Genomic DNA, 10,642 nt, shown 5'->3' with positions numbered 1-10,642 from the left:
GAGGAGACTGTGTGCATCCAACCTAGACAAAGTGGTTTGATGACATAGGTAGCAAGAAGCCTGGATAAGTAACTGGGGATGGGTGGTGATGGGTAGTTCAGGTGAGGAGCAATAGATATCCACCACTAGGATACAGATGCAGCCAGAACCCGTTAAAAATGCTGGAGCAGGCCCGGGCATAGTGAAGTGAAAGAAACACTAGACTTGAGTTAGTTTATTTGGATATTCAAGGACCCAGCAGGTCAGAAGACTCAAGCACTCCAGTTACAAAATAACCAAACTATTTATACCCGAATCTAAGATGCAAAGACTAAACCCAGCTTGGGGTAACTTTCACCAAGTAATATTTTGCATGGCCCCAGTTCCCTCAATAACTGAAGGAGATGGGTAATACTAGGTCCAAGATAACTTCTGGTTCTGAAAATCTGTTACTCTAAACTAACCTGGTTGTTTGGCTGCTTGACGTGCTGACTGATGTGGAAAGTCTTGCAAATGGCTTTAGAGTATTGTTTTGGGGCCACCATATTGTAAACTAATGTCAAATGGGTATTCTTGGTATTTTACTTCTCATTCCCTCTTTGAGGCTTTTTTTTGGTCACTTAGATGGGGGAATGTGCCTAATTAACACTCCCAAATCTCCAATCAGTTTGAAGTTTTTGTGCAACCACAAAAAAGAAAATATTGTGTTTTGTTTTGTTTGAACCTCAAAATGGTTTAAATTATTCACTTCATAGCTGGAGGAGATTTAGTTCTCCTTTTGCCAGTGAAGGCAGGTATCCCTGTGCTGATGAGAATTTTGTAAATTCTGGATTGAAGAACAGACTTACCTCCCCTATTCCATTTTATGAACCGTGACCCTCCAGGACTAGGCTGGAATTCCTGAGCACCTTTCTCTAGGTTGAGCCCTTACTCCATTCCAGTCCTTTGGGGCTACTGCTTTGTTTCCCACTTGTGAACTTGAGATTTCTCTCAGAGTAATAGTAACATTATGGAGTTCATGTCTTTTCTCATTGTAGCAGAAGTGAGATCAGTATACTATTTTTTTTATTTTCTAGAATTATTTAGATAACAAATAGTTGCAGAGGGAAAGTATTTGCTTATCCCTTTCTTAACCCAGTAGTAGGAAGAAAAACAGTTCTATTTAACATCTATAACTTTTTTTCCCAGTCTTACAATCCATATGTTTTTATTGGGGATGTTTATACTATTTCATTTAATGAGGCAAGGTTAAAATCTACCATCTTGCTATTTGTTTTCTGTTTCTTCTTTTCCTTCCTAGTTTTTATTTTATGTTCAGGGGTACATGTGCAGGTTTGTGACATGGGTAAATTGTGTGTTGTAGGGGTTTGGTGTAAAGATTATTTTGTCACCCAGGTAATAAGCATAGTACCCAATGGGTAATTTTTTGATCCTCACCCTCCTCCCACCCTCAAGTAGGCCCTTGTATTTATTGTTCCCTTCTTTGTGTCCATGTGTACTCAACATCTATAATTCTTATTAGTAGTTATGTTCCCTGAGTGCGACTATTGGTATATGCACTGATGACTGTTAGAAGGGTCCACGGGTCCAGTCAAAACTGAGGGTCCAAATCAATCCGCATGCACCCTGAACATGCAGCTTAGAATATTTGAATGAATTCTACAAAGAAAAAATTAAAGAGAATGCTGAGCTTTATAAGGAATATGTTAGTATTGATCTGCATGCATGTGCGCTCCTGGGAGCCAAGGAAGGCTGTTCATCGTGTCCTTGGAAGAGCATTCCCAGGGTACTTGGTGTCAAGCGCCTGTGTGACTTGTGTCTTAGGTTTCATGTAGCAGATTCTTGGCCACCGGCACAGGATAGGGATATAATTACCTGGAGAAAAGTACACCTTTAAACATGGGTATACACCAGCTCCCAGTAGGAAAATATACCTTCCTTAGGAGGAAGGGCATTGGACTAGTGGACACACCTTAGCTTGCTTTCTTCGGCAGTGTTTATACCAGCTTTTCAAGCAGACTATGTTTTCTGTAAAGTAATATGCTAAAGCATCAAAACCTGCTTTGATGTCTTATGGCCTTTGGACGTGATCGCTTGATATTTATCCTTCTTGTTGAGAGCCAAGAGTGAATTTTTAAAGTTCCTGTGTTTAATTCCCCTGGCATCATTCACTGAAGAGAAGTCATTACACATTGAAAATCATTAGAAATATATACAGAAGAAAGCTAGGTGGACATATTTATAACATCTATGCTGTATATACATATATACATATATATATGTGTATATGTATATATGTATGTATGTATATATATATGTATATATGTATATATGTATGTATACATGTATATGTGTATATGTGTGTGTATATATATGTATATGCATGTTCACAAACACAATTGGGACACATTAGGAATTATTAACAGTCAGCCTCTGTATCTGTAGGTTTGGCATCTGTGGATTCAATCAACCACAGATCAAAAATATATTTTTAAAAAGGATGGTTTCATCTGACCAAACATGTACAGACATTTTTTCTTGTCATTATTTACTAAACAATACAGTGTAACAACTACTTACTGATAATTTACATTGTATTTGGTATCATAAGTAATCTAGAGATGATTTAAACTATATAGGAGGACATGCCTGTAATTCCAGCAATTTGGGAGGCTGAGGTGGATGGATCACTTGAGGTTAGGAGTTTGAGACCAGCTGGACCAATATGGTGAAACCCCATCTCTACTAAAAATACAAAAATTAGCTGGGTGTGGTGGTACATGCCTGCAATTCCAGCTACTCAGGAGGCTGAGGTATGAGAATCGCTTTAACTTGGGAGACAGAGGTTGCAGTGAGCAGAGATCATGCCACTATACTCCAGCCTGGATGAGGGAGTGAGACTCTGTCTATAAATAAATAAATAAATAAATAAATAAAGTATATGGGAGGATGTGCTTAGGTTATATGCAAATACGATACCATTTCATATAAGGGACTTAAGCATCCATGGATTTTGGTATCCAATAGGGGTCCTAGAACCAATTCCCATTGATACTGAGGGACAACCATATTTGGAAGATAAATCTATTCTGATTTTTCCTTTTAAATAACCCAGCAGCCTAGAGTTAAATGTGTAAAAATTCATTGTAATGATAAAATTATTTTGTATTCCATTCAATATATTTTCTTTGGGGAAAACAATTGGCATTAAAATACTGTTGGGGAAATAAAATCAATCAAATGTAAATCATTTACAGAGTATCCAAATTGAAGTTGTAAGAACGCAGAGCAACTAGACAAAAGCAAAGTAGTGTAAGAAACAGAATCAACTCAAAGACTAGCATTAACTTGCAATGATCTTTTCCAAAATATGAAGAATAGTAAGACAGCTATTTTACATTCTGTAAAAACAGTTTTGAGTTAACAAGAGAAGTCTGGCTCCAAGAAGGACCACCAGACTCGAAGCTAAAGATAGTGCTGAGGACACTAAGTAGTTCACTCAACTCACATTCTTGTGGCAACCCTGTAACAAAGGGAAAGCCTGTGGCATCTTTTATGTCATTGTTGAAAGGGGTTTAGGTCTGAGTGTTGAGGGCAAAGCTTGTTTTCCTATATATCCTAGGATCATTGGTGCATATCTTTTGTGGACAAATATATAAATATTTTGGCTTACTTCTGAGAATTTTTCTGCTCTTTCCTGCCAAGTGTTACTTATATTTTCCACAGAATAAATGTGTGCAACTTCAAAAGCAGCACCATCCATTAGAAAAGTTTCCATAAAATCACAAATGGATTATTTGAAAGCCCTGTGTTTAATAGTGGAGAAAAAAAATCCTCAGCACCTACAATGCATTGTTGTGAACGTGCTATGCAGGAAAGCAAATATTGGGTGGCCTTGATGGAATGAATCAACTTTCTGAAGACCAAATTCATTTCAGAGAAAAAAAATTTTAATTAAATTTCTATTAGATAATTTACTCAGAAATTGTAAAAATTATAAAAATAAATGGAATATTATAAGCAGTTACTCTTCATAAACAGAAATAGTTGGAAAGAAAGAAGTGAAACTGGTCAGGCCCAGCAGCTCACACCTGTAATCACAGTGCTTTGGGAGGACTAAGTGGGTGGATGGCTTGAGGGCAGGAGTTCGAGGCCAGCCTGGGCAACAGGGTGAAATCCCATCTCTACAAAAACAATACAAAAATTAGCTGGATGTGGTGGCATGAGCCTGTAGTCTCAGCTACAGGCTGAGGTGGGAGGATCGCTTGAGCTCAGGAGGTCGAGGCTGCAGTGAGCCATTATCACACCACTGCACTATAGCCTGGGTGACAGAATGAGACTCTGTCTCAAAAAAGATAAAATAAAAATAAGAATAAAAGAAATAAAATTATGAGCACTCAAAAATGCTTGCTGTTTTCTATCAACTGCTAAACCTACCAAAACATAGATTAAATAATGCTGGTGTCACTGTCCTTATCAATTTAACAAACACTCAGACAGTGTTCATTGTGTGTCAGGCACAGTTCTAAGCATTTTACAAATATTAACTCATTGAATGCTCATCATAACCCAGGAGCAAAGACTCCTACTGTCCCATTTTACAGCAGGAGAAACAGAAGCACAGAGCTGGTAAGGAGCAGAGCCTGAATTCAACCCCAGCTCTGATCCCAGCATCCCTGCTCCTGGCCCCTACTCTTTTGCATCTTGGATATACTTTTGCTGTTTGTATTATTTTCTGGATGATGACCCTTGCAGAAAGAAAACAATTCAGGGTAGGCACTGTGGCTCATCCCTGTAATACCAGCACTTTGGAAGGATGAGGCGGGCAGATCACTTGAGGTCAGGAGTTTGATACCAACCTGGCCAACATGCGGAAAACCCATCTCTACTAAAAATACAAAAATTAGCTGGGCATGGTCCCAGCTACTGGGGAGGCCGAGGCAGGAGAATCGCCTGAACCTGGGAGGCAGAGGCTGCAGTGAGCTGAGATTGTGCCATTGCACTCCAGCCTGGGCAACAGAGCGAGACTCCATCAAAAAAAAAGAAAGAAAGAAGGAAGGAAGGAAGGAAGGAAGGAGGGAGGGAGGGAAGGAAGGGAAAGAAAGAGAAAGAAAGAAAGAGAGAAAGAAAGAAAAGAAAACAATTCAAACTGTGTGGCACTGCAGTATTCCATGGCCAGCAAAGTTTGTAACAGGGGGCCTGAGAGAGCTTTCTTATTTGTCATTTGTCATCTCCCATTGCATCTCTCTCCCCACTTCCTGAGAGGCTGCAAGCCCCTTTGCATCCTGTCTGCCTTCAGTTTCTGACCTTACCGCTTTTTTATTTCCCTCCCTTGCCTGGTTTCTGTTAGTTAAAGCCCAATTGGATAAAGAGGAAACAATCTGGGTTGGTGGACTCGAGTCTTTCCCTGCTCCTCTCAGTTTTCAGTCTTTATTCTAAACCGTTATCTTCCTGAAAGCTATGAATTTATCTCTGAGTCTCATAGATGATTGAGCTGAAGAACCCAGCCCTAGGATGTATCCACTGATATGCTAAACTTTATATGTTCCAAGAACCAGTATCTTAATTAATCTTGGTTCAGCCCCACTTTTAAAAAGCATTCTTTTATCATCTCTACAGTGCTGCAATACTCAGGAAAGTCTTTCAAAAGCTGCTATTTTTCCATGAGAATTAGTCATGTAACTACCCAGCTATCCTGTTTAATTCCTCTTGTGGGTTCTGTGGAAATAATAAGGTAAAAAAATGGCTTGGAAATTGTGTTATACAAATTATCCTTCAAAGCCTAACAAGTAATGAAAGTGATATGTGTAAGCGTGGCTTCAGAAGACACATATTTATCTTCTTTTAAAGCCACAGTGAACTGATTCTGTTAAATACTACTAGGGCATTTGATATTTACATAGTACTGACTCACTGTGGATGAGTGAGTGAACAAAGATACCTGACATGTTTTAGTGGACTTTTATCACCATTCTCACCATCAGACTAGCAAGCTAAAGGGATGCAATTGTTTAGAGACTTAACCAAATTGGAATATGGTTAGTTGGGGTAAGGAGTAGTTCCTTGAATCTTGGAGTCATGTTCAATTAGTTTATTTATTACTGATCATTTGAGTTCTCTTGTATGTTTATGACCAAGAAATCATGACCTCAGGACCAACCCAAGGTGAAGTAGGCTCCAGAAAAATAACACAAAATATTTGGGCAGATGATGAATTCAGGTAACACTCATTGAGAGCTCTGTCATCAATTCCTCCCAAAATAGATACTCTCCTTGAATGTTTATTTTCCCCCCCGAAAATGAATGTTTTATTTCCCCCTTGAGTTATCGGGATGATTGTAGCTCTGTTGACCTGGCCTCAGAAAACTGGAGAGGATCCTGACTTCCATTTCAGCACCAGTTTCTGGATCTTGTCAAGTCTTGTATTTATTTAAAAGATGATATATTATGAGGTCAAATTAGTCTGAGCACCAAATTTAGGTTTTTGTGAAAGAAAAAAAGCATAAGGGCAAAGGTTTGCAAAACCTAATATGACCAGAAATGTTTGTGTAAGATTTTTTAAGAATTAATGAAAACATGGGAGGTCATTTAAACACTGCCCCCGCAGGGCTGTGAACTCAACCGGTGGCAGCCTCTGAATGCATGAGAACTAGAAAGTGCACATGCCCTTAAAGGCAAATGCAATGCAGGAAGTCGGCCAATGACATATGTGCCAAAACTAAATTTAGTTCTGAAAACTATATTTCGAGTGTAAGTGAAGTGTTTTTACAAAAAGTTTTTGTTTTGTTGTTTTGTTTTGTTTTGTTTTTTGTTTTGTTTTTTGTTTTTTTTTAAAGTCACAGAAGTACTATCTTTTCAAAATGATTGTAGATCTATGGGTTGAATTGGAACACCTGGTCTCCTAAAGGTGAGCATCACTGGATTAACTCAAGGCAGGTGGTAACTTAAATTCTCTACCAGGGATGGGCACCTGTAATCCAGCACTTTGGGAGGCCAACGCGGGTGTATCACTTGAGGCCAGGAGTTCGAGACCAGCCTAGCCAACGTGGCAAAAACCTGTCTCTACTACAAATACGAAAATTAGCTGAGCGTGGTGGTGCGTGCCTGTAATCTCAGCTACTTTGGAGTCTGAGGCAGGAGAATCGCTTGAACCTGGGAGGCAGAAGTTGCAGTGAGCCGAGATCGTGCCACAGCACTCTAGCCTGGGTGACAGAGCAAGACTCTATCAAAAAAGAAAAAAAAAAAGCCTCTTCTAGGTCTCTTGAGAGAAGCTGGACTTTACTTTTCTCATAAGAACAGTGAAGCAAACCTTTGAGAAAGCTTCAGGGTTATTAAGGCTCAGGCTTTAGGTTTTCCTTGATTGCTCAGTGTATATAGGGTTACTATCATTGACCTTTAGAGTTATTGTCTTAGTCCAAATCAACTACCACCTCTTCAGAAAGGTCTTTTCTTCTCACCATTGTAGCTAAAGCAGCTCACCAGTCTCTCTGCTCTCGACTCTTCATAGCACTTACCAGTTCTTGAAATTATATATTAACTTGCTTATGTGTTTATCATGTGCCTCCCTTCACAATTTGGTAAGCTGTCTGAAAGCAGGGACGTTTTCTTTCCTATTTACTGCTGTATTCCAGTATTTAGGAGAATTCCTGGCACATAAGTGGTTACTTAATAAATATCTGGTGGCTGTATGACTATGTAAAGCCATGATCACTCATTTGGGGATGAAATATTTCAAGAGATGCTTTGAATAGAATTTGAAGGCTCCAAGGCACCTGCTGAAAACGGTCTAATTTGAAGGTCAGGTTAATCAACAGATCTATGCCAAATTTTCTCTTTCTCCAGAAAGGTCATGTGTGAAAATCAGTATTTCCAAGATGTCTTGTGGTTACCACATAAAGGGGGGCACATATTGGGAGAAGTTTTATTTCCTTTAGCAATAGAACATAAAAAGTGACTCTCCCCCACCCCCACACTCTGGCTCAATAAAAGGAACAGAAAATGTCTTTCTCATCAGTAGTTTACTTTCTTTTGATTTTCAGTCTTACCAAATGAAAGTCCCATTGTGTTCATGGCTTTCTTTAAATAGCTGATGATGTTCTGGATTAGACTAACAACTTGAACTCCTAGAAGAGAAAGGAACTGGTCGACCATAAATTAAAGATTTTCAAATAAAAAGAGGCACCATCCAAATAGTCCTTGGGGCTCTGGTCTGTCCCAGGCTGCAGAAGGGGGCTTGAGGTCACCATTATCAATTACTCCATCCCTCCAGGGTAGTTTGGAACTATGTTTTATCTGGCCTTCTCATTTCTAGTGTTTTTAATTTGCCTTTTAAAACAACAGCAAATGTCAAACCAGAACACTGAAGCAATCTGTGAAAATAAATGTTTTATCTTGCTGGGAATCAGTAATAATAAATCCATCTGGCTTCGCCTTAGAAGTCTGTAGCCTCTGGATCTGGTCAATCATCTGAGAATCTCATGATTCTGCTTTGCAAGCTCTTCTTTATTAGCAAGATGCTGATTCAAAAAAACAATCTCCTCGTCATTATAATAATTTCACTACCAAGTTAAAAAGGTACTTAAAAACTCTCTTTTAGTTATAGCCAACATATATTTTGGAAAATACACTCAATTCTCAATTGGTGGTCTCAAGGGATGCGTTAAGTAAATCAAGAGATGGATTCCAAAACTTGTTTTAACTGTGCACATTTACCTTGTTTCTTAACAAATCTTTAAGCAGACTTTAAATAAATATATGTAACATCCCTATTTAGCTAATTTGAGTGAAACTGAATTAAAATGAAAATGAGTGAATTTTATGGCATGTGAATTATATGTCAATAAAGATGTTAAAAACAATGAATGGCGCCCAGTGAATTAATGTCACAAATGTGATTCAAAATAATATGGACAGTGACCTTGGTGTGTCAGGTAGCAAGAATTCTAGTTCCAGAAATCTCTTATTCATCCATTCACTCATTCATTTATTTTAGAATATTCTGGGTATAAAAAAAATGAATGGAACACAAATGCTAACACCTAGGTCAAAGTGAGAGGTATAGGTTTAAGGAAATATTAAATGCATAAAAGATTACCTTATCGGTTGCTGTGATGTAAGTAGTGTCAAAAAAGGACCTTTTTTTTTTTTTTTTTTTTTTTTTTTTGAGACGGAGTCTCGCTCTGTCGCCCAGGCTGGAGTGCAGTGGCCGGATCTCAGCTCACTGCAAGCTCCGCCTCCCGGGTTCACGCCATTCTCCTGCCTCAGCCTCCCAAGTAGCTGGGACTACAGGCGCCCGCCACCTCGCCCGGCTAGTTTTTTGTACTTTTTAGTAGAGACGGGGTTTCACCGTATTAACCAGGATGGTCTCGATCTCCTGACCTCGTGATCCGCCCGTCTCGGCCTCCCAAAGTGCTGGGATTACAGGCTTGAGCCACCGCGCGGATCTTTTTTTAATTCAGTACTTTTCAATAAAAGGTTTATGCAACCAAATCAAAGTTAATTATTATTTCTTCAAATCAGGGTGTCAAGTAAACATTTTTTGTTGTTGTTATCTTAATGATCCAAGTTGTGTCGTAAGCTTGAGCTGAGTAGATCCTTTTGTTACTGAAACAAGGGGTTCAGTCTAGGTTCTGCTGCTCACTTCACAGAAAGCCAATGACTGAGATGATGAGTATTGCTAGGGAAGAAGGATTTAATAGGGTGCTGCAGCCAAGGAGCTGGGAGCTCAGTTTCAAATCCATCTCCCTGAGGTACCAAAACTAGGGGCTTATATAGCAGGGAAGAAATAAATAATGTGTAAGAAAACAGGAACTACGGAGGGGCAAGGAAGCAATCACGATGAATGGGGGGTCTGGCATCTCATTATCTGAATGTGGTGATCTGGTGAGTTTCAGTTCTTTAGTACTTTTGTTTCCTGAGGAAGGAACTCAGACAAAATAAATGTAAGTTTCAAGCTTTAAGACCAGAAGGGTCAATTTCTATGTTTATAAAAATAAACTATCTATGGGACTATTGGGTGGGTTTCACTTTCTTGGTTCTCTGCTTCATCTGCTCAATCACCATTTGTAAAGACACTGTAAAGCATACAATTTGGAAATGCTTCAAGTATCATCTGGCTCAAGTGCACTGACTTTCCATTGATGAGAACTCATTTGGGCAAATGGAACTGTTCTGAACAATAATAGGGAATTTAGTAAGAGCAACTTCTTATAATCTTGGAACCCAATTTGTCAGGATTGGCCTTCTTTCACCTTACAGATAACAATAATTTGATGTACAAGATTTATTTACCATCATCCTAAAGACATCAGGAAAATCACAAAGGGTGAATAAAAGCCTTCTACACAACTTCTTAATCAGCACAGGTAAATCAAACTAAACGCAGCTTGGATATGTCACTTTAGATAGCACTGTATCCAGTTTGGTGCTTCACAACTTAAAAGGAATAATGCAGCACTTAAAAAACGCCCACAAGAACATGTTTACAGCACATAATAGAGATGCCAGAGGAAAATAATTAAAGATTTAGCTTGGAGGAAAGAAGGCTAGAATTCTCTTAATAAGTGAAAATATCCACAGGAAACACAGAGCTGTGGCTAATTCCCACCTGCTCTCAGAAAGTACAAAGGGCAAGTACGAGTTAGGAATATGACATTCCTGTTCA

Source organism: Theropithecus gelada, chromosome X, assembly GCF_003255815.1.
Source record: "Theropithecus gelada isolate Dixy chromosome X, Tgel_1.0, whole genome shotgun sequence".
In the NCBI taxonomy this organism is placed as follows: domain Eukaryota; kingdom Metazoa; phylum Chordata; class Mammalia; order Primates; family Cercopithecidae; genus Theropithecus; species Theropithecus gelada.
Note: the sequence above shows the minus strand (reverse complement) of the source record.